The sequence below is a fragment of the Prionailurus bengalensis genome, chromosome D4, assembly GCF_016509475.1.
Source record: "Prionailurus bengalensis isolate Pbe53 chromosome D4, Fcat_Pben_1.1_paternal_pri, whole genome shotgun sequence".
Taxonomy (NCBI): Eukaryota; Metazoa; Chordata; class Mammalia; order Carnivora; family Felidae; genus Prionailurus; species Prionailurus bengalensis.
In genome coordinates, this window is record NC_057359.1 from 80,930,451 (window position 1) to 80,945,655 (window position 15,205).

The following is a 15,205-nucleotide window of genomic DNA, read 5'->3' on the forward strand; positions in this document are numbered from 1 at the left end:
TCTTGTGTTAGGGTCATTTTCTCTGCTGGCGTCCTTTGATGAGAGTGAACTTAGGTAGCAGGTAGTGGCCGAGGTGGGATCTGGGAGAACAAACAACGTCCTGATGAACTGAGCCAGCACTCACACAGGTGGACCAGTGACAGGTCGGAGCTCTATCCTGAAGTAGGAAGCTCCCGTCTCCCTGTAGGTCACAGGGGCTGATAACCTATTAAAGACCCATCTTGGGGGCGCCTGGGTGGTTCAGGCTGTTCAGCCTCAGACTTTGGCTCGGGTCATGATCTCACGGTTGCTGAGTTTGCGCCCCGATCGGGCTCGCTGCTGACAGCGTGGAGTCCGCTTGGGCTCTTCCGCTCTCTCTCTGCCCCTCCCCTCCTCAAAAAATAAATAAACTTAAAAAAAAAAAAAAAGACCCATCTTGGAGTGAGGTCCGAGGGAAGCTAGGGGTGCTGGAGGGAAAGGGGCAAGACTGGTAATGGTCGGGTTTTACGTTCAGAAGCTGCCCAAGCCCCTCGCTCAGAAGCTGGCAGGGGCCTCAAAGCCTGGTGGCCTCCCGTGATGTCTTTGTTACTAAACATCCTACTCTCTTGCGCTTGATTGGTTTACCCGCCTCCACCCCTGCCTCTGCCCCTAGACTGAGCATCCTAGCACGGGTCCCTCAAGGCTGACCCCTCCGGGTGACCCTGTCTGGCTGTCACCGGCTGGAGAATATGTGACAACTGAGTCCACCAGGAAATGGCTGTTTGACAGGGACAGCGAGGACCCAGCCAGACATAATGGAAGCTGGCCCTGGCTGGAGCAGGGATCTCGGAGCCTTTCCCGGCAGAGGGAAAGCCATCAAAGCTGGCGCTGCTTCCGGGAGGAGACAATTCCCAAAAGGCTCTGCCAAACCCCCTGATAGGGATCTGCAGGGTGTGTGAGGGATTTGTTTTTCGGCCAGGATGTGGGGAGTTAAAAATAGACATCCTAATCCCTTGGGATCGTGTCACACTTGAGGCTGTGCAGAGCCCTTTGGCTCCATTATCTCACTCGAGTGGCTCGGCGGCCGTTGACGTAAGTAGAGGTCACACCGCCCGCGTTGTAAATGGGCACGTGGAGGCATGGGCCCAATTACTCGCTGGAGCCCATACCCAAAATGTGGTGACGGAAGCCAGGTCTGTTCCCTCCGTCTGCGTTCTTTATTCGGAAGGAGCCCGATTAAAGTCTAAAAGTCAGCAGGCTGTCCAGGAGGGCAAGGGGGCGGTCGAAACAATAGAGGCAGATTATTAAGGAAAATGGCAAGGGCAGTGAGGAGACAAGGACAGATCACGGCCCCAGCGGGCAAAGGCTCCAGAGGGGGCTAGAGAATCGGAGAGTGTAAGTGGCTGGAGAGGGTGTGGGGGGGAGGTGGGGCTGTGATGGGAGTGAAAAAGTCCCCTTGGGACCTCACATCGAACACCTTGAATGGCATAGTAAGGAGGGTGAACAGGATGCTGCAGGCAACAGGGAGCCATTGAGGTTTCCAGAGCACAGCAGTCACCCGCTTTATCAACAGTGCGGTGCGATGGTGTGCTCCCTGGCTTTGCTACAGGTGTCATTCTATGGTGTTTGGTAGAGCACATTTCATGGAAAAGCCTGGGGAGACCCCCTGTCTGTCCCCACCTCTCCTGGAACCCAGCACCGCAGAAGAGAGAGGCTCTCGTTTGCCGCTGCCTCTGGGTTCTGCTAGGAGCCAGCTCTGGGGCAGAGTCTGTATCTGGGTTTCTTGGCTTTTCCTGGTTTGTATCCAGGTTCTTCTGATTGTCTGCACCCTGGTGGGGGGGAGTGACGAGGGGGAGACGGTGGCCGAAGTTCTGGGAGAAGTCTCTTCTCCTCTCCTGGCCTGATTCACTGGAATTTTGTATAGTTTACTCTGGCGCCCGCAGCTCTGTGTTCCTGGCCCCTGACAAGCTCTGACTACCGGGATTGGTTTTCCTCTCCTCCCAGCCCCACCCCTCAGTTCGGACCCCCCACCCACACCCCCTAGTCAGGCCCAGCTTCTCCTGGCAGCCTGTGCCATTCACTCCAGCAGCCCTGGCCTCTCCTTTCATGCATCGTAGTGCCCTCTAACCTGTACCTTCTTTAGGGCTTTGCTCCTTCCCCAGCTGGGCCAGAGGCCCCTGGTGGGCAGGACAGGAGTTAAACCAAATCTGAACTGAACAGACCATTGGAAATCTGAAATCTGCCCATTTTAGGGTTGGGCAGACAGAGGCCTGCGTTTGCTTTAAAGAAGCTCATGGCAGGGGAGCCTGGGTGGCTCAGTCGGTTAAGCGTCCGACTTCGGCTCAGGTCATGACCTCACGGGTTCATGAGTTTGAGCCCCCCGATCGGGCTCTGTGCTCACAGCTCAGAGCCTGGAGCCTGCTTCGGATTCTGTGTCTCCTTCTCTCTCTGCCCCTCCCCTGCCCATGCTCTGTCTCTCTCTCAAAAATAAATAAGCATTAAAAAAAAAAATTAAAAACAAAAACGAAGTTCATGGCAGAGCTGTGACTGGAACCCAGATCTCCTGCCCCTCCTGGTCTTTGGAGGCAACACCCCCCTGCTTTTCGGAGCCACTCTCATTTTTCAGCTCCAAGAGCAGGGATTCCCAGCTCAGCGTGAATCCCAGTTTCGCAGCCTTGGCTCCTCTTGGGGCTGAGAGGCAGTGATGCGAAGCCCGCGGGTTCCCAGAGAGGGCTCTTGGCGTTGGCGTTGGATTAGTCACAGGGATGAGATCACTACTCACCTCTGGATGGGGGAGGATGCCAAGGTTTGGGAACTTTCACTCTGAGCCACTTGTCGATTGTGTGTGTGTGTGTGTGTGTGTGTGTGTGTGCGCGCGCGCACGCACGTGTGTGTGTGTGTGTGTGTGTGTGTGTGTGTGTGTGAAAAACAAACCTGTTGGTTGGGACTTTGTACTTGGCCTGTGAATTGCAGAGATGGGAAAGCTGCTGGGCCCTGAGAGCTCCTGGGCTGGGCCGTTTCACATTCCCAAGAGAGTAGCTCTGTGTCAAGAAAGAGCTTGAACCAGGAGCCAGAAGCTCATGTCAGTGTTTGTTCTGTGCAAGGTGCAGGACCTGTCTGGGCTGTAAAATAATAATTCCTAGCAGCCCACACTGTCTGAGTGCTCCCCTGGGCCAGGCACTGGGCTCAGGACTTTCCGATATTAGCACATCTGGTGCTCACAACAGACTTATGGGGTCCTGTTATTATTTCCATTTTGCAGATGAGGAAACTGAGGCCCAGAGAGGAGGAGTTACTAAGGTCACCTAGCAGGGAAGGGGGAGAACTAGAGTTTGAATGAAAGTCTTTTCTACCCCACACTGTGCTTCCCACCCTCCAGCTGCCACGTAAATATAAATACAGAGAAATTGGGTGCGATTAAGCTGGTGAGGAGCAGGAAGGGGGTGACTGTGGAGTCCTTTTCTAGTCTGACATCACCCCCCATGTTTCCCCTCTAACAGTGGCCTTGAGCAGCCAGAGAGGGAGCAGAGGAGAGCAGGTATGGCTGTATCCAGGCTCCATGAGGGAAGGGCACATTAAAAGCCATGCTCTCACAGATACCCAGTCGTGGGCCTGCTTCTCTCTGGCCCCTGTAGCTCTTGGCTTTTTTTGATGTTGATGTTAATTCCTTTCCCCCTCCCCCCATTTCCCTTTGAGTGGAGTGACCAATGCGGTGTTGATTCAGATTTGGAAGCGGGGTCTGTTGCTGGAGGCTGCGTCCTGGACTCGGGGTGGGAGATGGGGGAAGAAGCCAGCGGCCTGTTCCCACCCCAGAAGGGCCTAGCACTGCAGAGAGGCCAAGGGTGGGGGGTGGTCTGGGGCCCACGAAACTGGAGTCCTGGCTGGTTCGCCTAGCCTAAGCCGTGGGACACGGACAAAGTTACCTCACTTCTCAGATCCTCAGTATTCTCATCTGTAAATTGGGCATAACAGCAATACCTATCTTCTAGGGCTGTTGTTGGGTTAAAATTAGGCACCGAGCCAAGAGCACAGCTCAGTGTCTACACATAATACACAATAAATGCTAGTGTTCTGTTGTTACTTACCATTCTTGGCACTGTTGTTAATGAGGGCCTTCTCAGTCTGCTTCCCATTGGTCTTGGAATACTCTGGCCCGTGCTCCTTTCCAGAACTTTCTGCTTCTGGTGAAGGCAGTTCTGGGCATATAGAAATCGGAATTAAAGAGACTATATGAATGGCTCGTTTATTTGTCTTGTAAAGACACACAGCGACTCAAATTGCCCAAACAAAAAGGTTTTCGAATATGGGTTTTTAAGTGCGCTGCATTGATGAATAGAGACAGGGGATAATAGAGGAAAAGATTTCTTTAAGGTGCCTGAAGTTTGTATTTCGCATTCACATTCCACTAGAGCTCGTTTCTGCTGTTTAAATCACTGGGATGAGGCTTTGTTGAAATAGATCTGCCGGGTGAAGGTGAGGAGGACTCAAACCGGTGGTAGTTTCTGCTTCTCCCTCTCTCCCGAGAACCTCTGGGGTCCAGTCTTAGGTAGAAAGCGTGCCTCATCTTTGGAGAGGCCACAGGTGGGTGTATGGGAAGGGCGAGCAGTCAGGGAGGCTTCCTGGAGGAAGGGAGGCTGGAGGGACCCCCCCCCCCCCCCCCCCCCCCCCCGGGAGGACAGCTGCCCAGCCTTCTGCAAATAGGATTGTAAAACCCCTTCTCCCAAGCCTCCCTGCTTCTCTGTGATGGCCCAGCAGCCAGGACGGACCAGGCTAGGCAGGACACTTGGGCAGGAAAGAAGTGTCCAATCCTGCCTCGGTTTCCCCGTTTAGACCTGAACATCCCTTTATTTGGGGCATGCCTTTGGAGAGGGAGCGGAGGCCTGCGGATGAAGACGCGGCTTTGAAATCAGACCCGAGTGTGGCGCGTCCACGGCGTGCTCTGCGACGAGTCATTTCCCTGCCTGCACCTCAGTTTTCTCAACTGTCAAATGAGGATAATAGTGACACCTACGTCACTGCCTTGTTTTGAGGCGTAAGTGAGGTAATGCGTGTAAAGTGCTTATCACAGAGCTGGCACGGGGCGAGGGCCTGTCATTATGAACCGCTGCCGGCCCGCGGTTGTTTTCAGCTCGGGACACACCTCTCCGCCCCCACCTCTCCCCTCCGCCAGAGCTCCTGTTGTTGACATCCTCCTCACCAGCTAGTGCGGGGATTTTAAGTATTTATATCCTTGCTGGAATTTCTCTTTGCATTGTCTAGTTAATTACCTGATTGAATCAAGGGAAACAATTTCACTTCCTTTCCCGCACAAGGGCAGGAAGTGGTCTGGTGCCTTCTTTACTGCGATGGAGATGATTATCGAAATATTTGATGATCATGATGCCTCCCTCCCTTGAGCGGTCTGCTCCCCCCTCAGGACGGCTCCACAGGCCCCATAAATCAAGCAGCAGCCACGTGCTTGGGAAACATAAATCTTGTGGAGGATGTTGATGGGTTCAGCCACACGTTTCTATCAGTGCCAACTTGTGTTTTGGCACCTTCTTGCCCGTTCCCAGAGGGACGGTTGCAAAAACTCCCTTTAAATATCTAGAACTAATGACCTCTGTATATAGTTGGGGTGTTCTGGCCGGTGAAGTATAGATCAAAAACCCGGGCATTGGGACAAAGCTTCAACATGGCAGGGAATAATTGGCTCTTCTCCACACCTCGATGGTGTTGGCGGCATTGGGTTCGGCCCTGTCCCTCACAGTGCAGTGCTTAGGGGCACGAGTTCTGTAATTGATATGCTGGAGGCTTCCAATCCCTGCCCACTACTCAGGAGCTACGGGAATCGGGGGAGCCACTTGACCGGCCCTTGCCTCTGAAAGGAGACACGCACTAGAACCTGCTTCACAGGAGCGTTGTGAGAATTGTACTTCACACTGTACTACACACGGTAACTACTCAACGAGCAAGCCATTATTTGCTCAAGGACCTCAAAAAAACCCTTACTGTGTTTCTTATCCCAAGACCCTTCCCACCTCGCCTTTCCAGCCTTCCCTCCTTCTCTCCAGATAACAGTTAAGGCAAATCGTTGGACCCAGCAAGCCCAGGGATCTCCCCTGCCCCCCCTCCCACCGCCCCCCCCCCCGCCCCGGGCTCCTGCTTGGGCAGTCTCCTCAGCGTGGGATGTCCCTTCCTTGTCTCTGCCCCTCCTTTCTCCTTTAGAATTTATCTTAAGCTCTATGCCTCCGTGAATTTTTCCTATAGCCCCCTGACCGGTTCCCTTTAAATGCCTTATTACACCCACCTTAGGTCTGCAGCCACTGTTGGCCCTACTGCGTTCCATGGACTATCAGTCTGGGGAGGTACTTAGCAGGAAAAGAGTTTGGGAAGAGGCTGCACGCTTTATGAGCAATCGTACGGTACCAATTCACGTTAGCAATTTTGAAGGCTCTGAGAAGGTCTGCAGAGAAGAAACCAGCCGAACTTTGTTTTTACCCCAGGACTCTCCAAACCTCTAACCATAGGTATTCTTCTTCTTGGAGTACCTGTTGACAAGGCTTTGTCTTGGGGATGCGGTGCTGTAGACATCCGTGTGATAGTTTGGTGCTGTTTCCCCATTTTGCAATGAAGGAAACCAAGTAACAGGCCTCAGAAACACCTGCATGCCCCTACCTTCCGGATCAATTGGTAGGTCCTTTATGTGGGTATCCGGGGCCAGGTGGCAAGGAGAGGCTGTTGGTGTCAGTCAAGGACTTGCTGTCACAAAGCTTCTGCCCTTGTTGAGGGGATGAGATGAACGCGTGGCACACAGAGAGATTAACTGCCGAATCATGTATCCCTGGGCCTGTGTGTAACGGGAGCTCTGGCCTCGCCCGCGTCCCTGCTCAAGGAAGGACATGAGAGTCAAATGTCCGCTGTGAACATTGCACTGTCCCCAGGGCCCGGGACCCTGGAACTCACCCACCCACCTCCCATCCTGAGCCCCGTGGATTTCTGAAACGCTGGTTGGGTTTTCCTGCAGGAGCGCAGCCGAGGAAGGGGCGAGAAGGCAGAAGGGAAGAGAATAGCCTTCTGTTTATCAGTGCACTGTCTCCCCTTCCTTTCTGGGGGAAAATGCTCTCTTTTTTTATTCCTCTTTTATTATCTGAAATTCTCTGGGGAGCAATTACCTGACGGTGGGAATTATCTGCTGTCTTTATTCTAACGCCTGTCTGCCTGAGCTCCTTCTTGGAGTAATTGATTTTGGTAATTCAGAGCTGTTGAGTGTTGTTTTGGGGGAGGGTGCTGGTGCAGAGGCAGGGGGATGCCCACAAAGGCATTTTCAGAGGCACTGGTGGCCAGTGGCTGCTGGTGATGGTGAGGGTGAGGGTGGGCGTGGGGGGTGGGGCGGTGCCTGCAGATAATGTATGTCTTACCTTTAAATTTGCCCCCTCTTGCATTGAAGATGCCTGGCTTGCACAGAGCTCATCTGACTGTGGCGGCTGGGGCAGGTTTATTGTAGGAAAAGGAGGAGCCGAAGGGCAGGTGTCAGGTCTAATGGGTTTGGTCACTGCTCACCACAGGCAGTTCAGCGCTGGGCATTGGCCCCGACCTGACCCTGACCTTGGCCCTCACTCTCTGGCCTCCTGGAGGGCGAGGGAGGCTGCAGCGACTCCCAGGAGAGCCTTTAGGGAGGGCAGCTGCTGTGAATCGGCCTGACCTTCCCCCTGGGCGGACAGAGGTGCTGGCTCTGGACCCCGGAGCGCCCGAGGGACGGCGGGAAGGGAGGGCCTCGGCGTGGTGGGGAGCGCCGATGACATGGGAGTTTTGCTGCTCAGTGGATGGGAGGCAGTATGAGGGACTTCCTGCCAGAAACGGTCCCCCTGCAAATGCCCAGAGAAGACCTGGTTTCAAATGAGCGAATGGTCTGGACGTGGGAGGAAAAGCTCGGACTGGAAGGTTCCTCGGATCCCTCTCATCCGGGGCCTGTATGGAGGAGGCAGCCCGGTGCCAGGGCTTTGGCGGAGGGGGGGGGAGGGGGCGGTCTCTCCTCTCCAGACCAGGGGCGGTGGTCATAACCACCACCCTCCCTGTGGGAGGTCTGGACCATGCACTCCCTTCCCTGATGTTCAGCCTGGCTGCCACGTGGCCTTTCCACCCCCATTCTGCTGACAAGGAAGTCAAGGCCCAGGGTGATCTGTTCAAGTTCCCACAGTGAGTCAGGAGCAGGGCGAGGCCTCACACCATTCTCCTGACTCCCAGACCAGGACCTCTGGGGGCAGTAGTGGAGGGTGGGGGCAACCAGGGAGAGGGGGGCGGTGATCTCTCTGGTTCCGCCACGGCTCTGAGCTGGAGTCAGTTCTGGGCCTGCTTTCTTGGGTCCGGCTGTCCACCTGCTGCGCTGGGGAGCTCCTGAATGACAGGTCTCTCTGTCACCTTGGGGGTCACCCCTCAGGGCCCAGCTCCGGGCTTACACTGGGGTCAGGGGTTCCTTTCAGGTCCAGGAAACAAAGCCCCCCCCCCCCCCCCCCCAAACTGGCCAAAGTTAGAGGGATTTTGTGAACTCACGTATATAAAGAACTCAAGGAAGCCCAATGAATCCTAACTAAATGAATTAGTTAGGATGTCCTATCTGTCTCACTCCTCCTGCTTCCCCCAGTTCTAAGCTCTATTTCTCCACTGAATTAGAGTGGGGAGGGGGGATCCTCAGGGAAAATTGGGGTGCCAGCCCTGGCAGAAGGGGGAGCAGAAACACACAAAAACAACAAAAGAGCCATAATAACAATGCACATGCCATGCGTGGTTAGTAAATTCAATGGATTTTTGCAGACGTTTTTTTTTTTTTTTCCCCCAGAGAAGGAATGTTCATTGGAGACACAACATCCACGTGGTATTCACATCACTTCCTATAAGCGGAACAAAGCAAACCCTGGGCATTGAGAGGATCTGAAGCCACATCGTGGCCCGGCAGAAGAGAGTGCTATAATCAGTTAGCGAGGCGCGCCTAGGCCCTGGTGGTGGGGGTGGCGGGGGCTGGTGTGCTGTGGGGCCTGTTTGCCATCCCTAGTCTGGTCTGAGTTTTCGTGTTGTACAGATGCTTTCAAGGATTGAAAACAATTGGGTTGAACGTAAACAATTTTGAATGATTCCCCCAAACTTTCAAAGGTCAAATTCATGTGCTTGGAAGCCCTTTCTGGCCAGATACAATATTACCCTATAGAACTGACGGATAAATTACAATGTAATTGGGCGTGATGAAGGAGCGATTGTTGGAAGGTGTGGCTTCTGGCGCTGTGAGGCTCCAGGGAGGCCTTCTTGTCCTTGGACTGTGACAACAGTGAGCTCTGTGGCTCCTGCCTGGAGACACATATTTATTGAGTGCTTACCATGTGCCAGCCACTGTTTCAGTGCAGGTTGAGAACTGGCGTATGATTTGGGGACCTCCTGGCAAACCACCTCTGGGGCCTGAAATTCCACCATTAGTGATTGATTCCTTTGGGTTAAACATTGTACTTTTTAGTTTAGGCGTTCGGTGCTAAGGAGATACCGAATGGGGATCTCATTATCTCTGAGCCCTCCCTGGGTTATTATTTGGAAATGCGGAAAAAGAGGAGTTAAACAGGGGCCAGGATACAACATAGGGCTGGGGGCGGAAGTCAAGGTTTGCACGTTGTACATCATTGTGCCTACCCCACCCTGAATGCTAAACTTAGCCACAGTCAAAAATTTTAGTCATCAAATCACTTTTAGCGGCCATTGTTTTCCAAGTTTGGATCCTAAAGGCAGAACAAGAACTAAAGGTCCTTCCCGGCCCTGGCCCCCTGCTGCAGCCTTCCAGATCCTTCCGCTCAGATGGGCGGCTCCTATTCCAGCCGTCTGGGCCAGCTGCTGGAGGAAGTTGCTAGAGTCACCCTCTCACTCTTCCCAGCTAGAACAGTTGTCTGCTTCTACCTGGTCACCTTTTGGCCTCTAGGAACCCCTTCCCCCATGAAAATACCCCCCACTGACTGGTCAGCAAACACTGACCTCCCCCCTACCCCATATAGTGGTTCAGAGGATGTGTGGGCTCTGGAGTCCAGCGGGGTTCAAGACTAGGCTCAACCAGCTGGGTGACTGAGCCGCTCTTTGCTGACTTTCCCATCTGTAAAATGGGATGGCAGTGCTGGCTCCAAGGGTTTTTGGAGGCGTCGGCGAGGTCGATGGTGCATGTCAGGTCCCAAGTTCAAGGCCTGGCATGTAAAAGGAACTCAGTACATGGGATCTTTGATTGTAATCTCACTATCGCTCAGGGCTTTGGCCAGCCTTCCCAGGGTTGGACCGGGTCTCCAGCCACCTGCCTCTTGCCTTCCCGGACACCACACCCTCCGGGCCCCTGACTGATGCCCTCTGACCCCACCTGGGTGTGCTCCTCTTTTTACCTGCTAGCTCTCATCTGGGAGCTCCATTCACCCCGGGGTGCCAATGACTGCTGAACCTGGACTGTTCCCATTCTGGATTGTAAATCTCTTATAATCCTCTTTCCTGAGTTCCAGATGGAGAAGTGATTTTCACCAGATGCTCTAAAGGCACATCAGCCACCCAACAGGGAAGTCTTTTTCTTCCCGCTAAAACCACTTCCTCCTGCCCTAACCAACCCCCCTCCACCTCCCGACTTCCCTCTTTCTCAGGTGAGGCTGCACTGGCCAGCTCCGGGGCCAGGGAATCCCGGCCTGGTGGTTTCCCTCCCCTCCCTCCTTCCTCCTTTGTGCCAGACTACCAGGTCCCCTTGGCGCTGGCTCCTGCCTCCATCACCGCCCGGTTGTCTACTGGGAATAACCAGCCTGTCTCGTGGCCTGCTTCCCGCCCCCCCTCCACTCCGCCTCCAGGGGAGTTTTCTAAACCCTGGTCTGACCAGTCCCCCCTCTTCTCAGGGATCTTGAGAGCCTCCCTGTTTTCCCCACGATCTAGTCCAGACTTCTGAGGTCAAGCTTTAGAGACCTCCAAACTCTGGTAGGAGCCTCTGTGTCCACAGCGCCTTTCTTTGCACTCAGCCAGCCGAATACTCCATGGTCACCCACCTGCCCTGTTGCCATGACTTTGTTCTCAAGGTCTCCCTGCCTGGAATGCTGTCCCTCAGCCCCGTGCCTACCTGTCGAGATCCTGTCCTTGTGTAGTCAGCTTCACCAAGCCAGAAAGGGGTGCAGGGCCCCATGCGGTCCAGCCCCCTGCCTCCCACCAGGAGAGCATGGCTATTTGCGCTTCTTACGCTCCCCTTGGCCCCTGGGGAACGTCCCTTTCACAGAGTCCATAGTATTTGCAGCTTGATTGATTGGGGCACAGCCTGGAAATCTCCGGGGTCTACAAGAGAAGGGTCTGGTCTGGCTAGGAGGACCACCTGTCCAGAGGCAGTGGGTGCCTATGGAAATGCAGGGCTCGAAAGGGCCAGAATGGGGACCCCCTCCCCCAAGTATCTGGTACAGAGCCAGCTGTCCTTCCTATGATCCAGGATCTGGAAGTTCACCGGGGTCTGTTAGTTGCCCAGGGCCTAGTGACTGCGAGCCCTACCCTGGCTTCTGCCACGGGCCTCTGCTTCCTCAGCTCTCTGTTGGGAGGGAACATTTCTACTTCCCAGGGCCAGGGCTGCCGGTGGATTGAGCAATGGTGTGGGTGAAAGAAAAACAGAGGTGGGCAAACTAATAATTAACAGATGTCAATTGTTAATAGCTTAAAAATGCCACCAGTACTCCACGCTCCCTGGGGGGGAGGGGAGGAAACCACATGGTCACTTGGGCTCTTGGAAGGGATTGATTCACAGCCGGCTAGGGACAGGTTTGGCTGAGAGAATGACAGGTACCATGGGGTGTGCAGGGAAGGAAGGGGAGGGGGAGATAAGGGCCATTGCCAAGGCTGGTGGGTCTTGACTTTCTTTGATCACCGGGGGTTTTCTGGGGGTGAGGATAGTGTGTCTGCTGAGTTAAAGGGCCAGACCAGAGGGGCACTTGGGGAGCATATGAATCTGTCCATTTTCCAGGCTCGCGGGTTTCACCGGATCCAGACTGCCGGCCCGTCTATGCTTGACCGCAGGGCGCTGCTAATTGGGCTCACTCCTGTTTGCTGTCCTACATTCTGCTTTTTACGCAGTAGCCGAGTGTGTGCTGCTTAAGTTTCCTGGACATCAGTTCGCGTTGCTTCCGATCCCACTGCTTTTAGAACCACAGCTAGCCTGACCTTGGCCCTGAGGTCCCGTGGGCCTGCCCGGATCCTCTCCCCTCCCCGTCCTCCCTCCTCTGTACCCACACGTGCTCTCCTTGGTTCCTTTCATGCCTGTGAGTCCCGTCCTCCTGTGGACCTTGCCTAGGCTGCTCCTTGGCCTGGACCCCTCTCCTCCCTGGAATGTCCCGGCTTCAGCTCTCACCTTGAATGTTCCTCCTTCGGGAACATGCGTCTGATAGAGGCAGACCCCTCTCCCAGTTAGTCTCTGCCATGGCACTCGATTTTTCCTTTATAGCCCATGTCACAGTTCTTTTTTTTTTTCTTAAGTTTATTTATTTTGAGAAAGAGCACAAGCAAGGGAGAGGCAGAGAGAGGAGAGAGAGAACCCCAAGCAGGGATTCTCCGCACTGAGCGCCAAGCCCGATGCAGGGTTTGAACCCATGAACCATGAGATCGTGATCTGAGCCAAAACCAAGAGTCGAACGCTTAACCGACTGAGCCACCGGACACCCCTGCGTATGTCACAGTTTTATATGTACATGTATGTGTGTGTGTGTTTGAATTTTTTTAATGCTTGTTTTTGTGCGTTTCCATTGAACCAAAAGCCCATGAGGGCAGAGAGGCTCCCTGTCTGGCTTTTCACCATTAGCACCTGACACAGTTTCTGGTTCATAGTCGGTCCTTGGTAAGCACTTGTCACGTGAATGCATGAATGAGTGCATGAAGGCCTCAGAAGAGGTCGAACCCTCGGCTACCATGACCAACCATCTTGCTTTGCCCAGGGCTGAGGGGGTTCCCAGGACAGGGGACTTTCAGTTTTAAAACTGAGATAGTTGGGACACTTGGGTGGCTCCGTCAGTTGGGCGTCTGACTTCGGCTCAGGTCATGATGTCACGGTTCATGGGTTCCAGCCCCGTGTTGGGCTCCGTGCTGACTGCTCAGAGCCTGGAACCTGCTTCAGGTTCTGTGTCTCCCTCTCTGTCTCAACAATCCAAACATCTGAACCTTGAAAAACCCAGTCCTCCAGGGATGGACAATTGGGCCAGGGGCAAGGTGCTCAGCTCATCCTGGTTTCCCTGAAACTGTCTTCGTTTTATTTAAAAAAAATTTTTTTAATGTTTATTTTTGAGAGAGAGAGAGAGAGAGAGAGAGAGTGAGAGTGTGTGTGTGTGTGTGTGTGTGTGTGTGTGCACGAGTGGGGGAGAGGGAGAGAGAGACGGAGACAGAATCCCAAGCAGGCTCCAGGCTCTGTGCTGTCAGCACAGAGCCCGACGTGGGGCTCAAACCCACGAACAGTGAGATCAGGACCTGAGCCGAAGTCGGACCCTTAACGGACCGAGCCACCCAGGTACCTCAAGGTTCAGATGCTTTTTGATGTTACAAGGAATCTAGGGCTGGTGGACACATTCTTAAGGACTGGGAGTGCCCAGGGGTGTGTACGTGAGGGTATAGGGCACGGGGGCTGCCCCTCCCCACCTGGCTGCTGTGTGCTGAATCTGAGCCTTGTGCCATCCTTGTTAGGTGAGTGGCCAGCTCTTCTCACCCCCAGCTGGCAGGTGACATTGGCTTGCCATGCCCAAGGTCGGCTCCAGATGGCTAAGCCAGGGTCCTTGCTCTGACACAACAGGCTGGTCCCTGCATATATCTTAGTTTGCTAGGGCTGCCATAAACATGACCACAGACTGGGTGGCTTAGACAATGGAAATTTATTTTCTCACAGTTCCGGAAGCTGGAAGTCCAAGATCAAGATGGCCGCCCTCATGCAGCCTCTTCACGTGGTTGTCCTCTGTGCACATGGCACCGTGATGTCCTTTTTGTGAGTCCAGTTTCCTCTTCTTGTAAGGAGACCAGTTAGATGAGACTAAGCCCCTCCCCCAATGGCTCTATGGTAGCTTAATTGCCTCTTTGAAGACCTTATTTCCAAATAGGTTTCATTCTGAGGTCCTGGGGGTTAGAAAAGTCACCGTGTGAATTTTAAGGGAACACCTTTCAGCCCTAGGCTTCAGTGACACCGCCTCCCCACCCACCCACCCCCGCCCAAGGATGACACTGGGACAGCAGAGCTTTGCTGGGGGCAAGAGGCCTCTTCTTGGAGGCTAGGGATCCCCAAGAGTAGGTTTTAAGCTTTCCGGTGTTGAATCATGTTCACCTCCATAATGTTTGGCTCTTTCATTTTCTTCCACGTTTTCATATTCCTTCAAGAGAGACATTAGCTCTCTGTTCTCTCACCTGCCTTGAGGTCCAGCCCAGTTGGCCTTTGTCTGGACTGTAGTTCCCAGCTCCAGCCTCAAAGCCAGAGGATGCCTTGGGTTCCCTTCTGGTGCAACCAGACCACTGTTCCCCTGTGCATCTCTGGTTCTGCTTCTCCTTGCCTCTTGGCCCTGGTTCAGGGGCCTCATGGTCCCCGATCAGCTCTTCCAGGTGGAGTCCATGGTCCCCTGCCTGTGTGCCCCAGGTTGTCCAGAGTAGGAGCTGGTCTCGCTCCTGATAGTTCCCAGACTAGATCGGCGCTGGCCCACTGTGGGAATCACAGCAATTCGTGGAAAGACACCTGCTGAGAAAGCAGGGATAGACTGACTACAGCCACATCCAGGCTGTACCACTGACCAGGTGCCTTGAACAAGTCAGGTCACTTCTCTGAGCCTCAGTTTACTCATCCGTACAATGCAACTACCTTCCAGGATTGCTGAGAAAGTGAAGTGACAGGAACTTATTCCAAGCACTTAGCACGGTGCCCAAATAGGTACTAAATGCTCTGTGAATGCTGGTTTCTGTTATTATTGGGTGTGTTCCTTGTGGCAGGACCCGGCCAGGAGCTGGGATGGGGATGTAGCAGTTTTGGAGAAGAGCATGTGTCTATAAGAGGCCTTCCTGGGCATCTCTGAGGCTAATCATCCCCCGCCCCATCAGGGGCATGGTCAGGGGGCCAAAGGAGAGGGGGACCCTGCTTTGCCACCCAGCCCCTCTGTGATGGGGCTGTGTCCCTCACCTCCTTTAGGCTGGCTATCCCTCTTTGTCATGATAAGGAGAAACCCTTACAGGCTGTGGTCCTCTCCCAGGGCCTAGGTCCTCTCCCTCAGGACCGTCCAGC

At 54.0% G+C, this 15,205-nt stretch overlaps 1 protein-coding gene across 3 annotated transcripts in view; it reads left to right on the forward strand.

Moving 5' to 3' along the window:
* Window positions 1–15,205, forward strand: part of LOC122474681 (DAB2 interacting protein) — a 188,312-nt gene that overhangs the window by 28,237 nt on the left and 144,870 nt on the right. Inside the window, exon 1 of one of the 3 annotated variants that reach the window (XM_043565710.1) lies at window positions 3,238–3,344. The exons of the other annotated variants lie outside the window; for them this stretch is intronic. The gene's annotated coding sequence lies outside the window, so the exon portion shown is untranslated. Of the gene's footprint in view, window positions 1–3,237; window positions 3,345–15,205 lie in introns of those variants that run through there. 3 annotated transcript variants of the gene reach the window in all.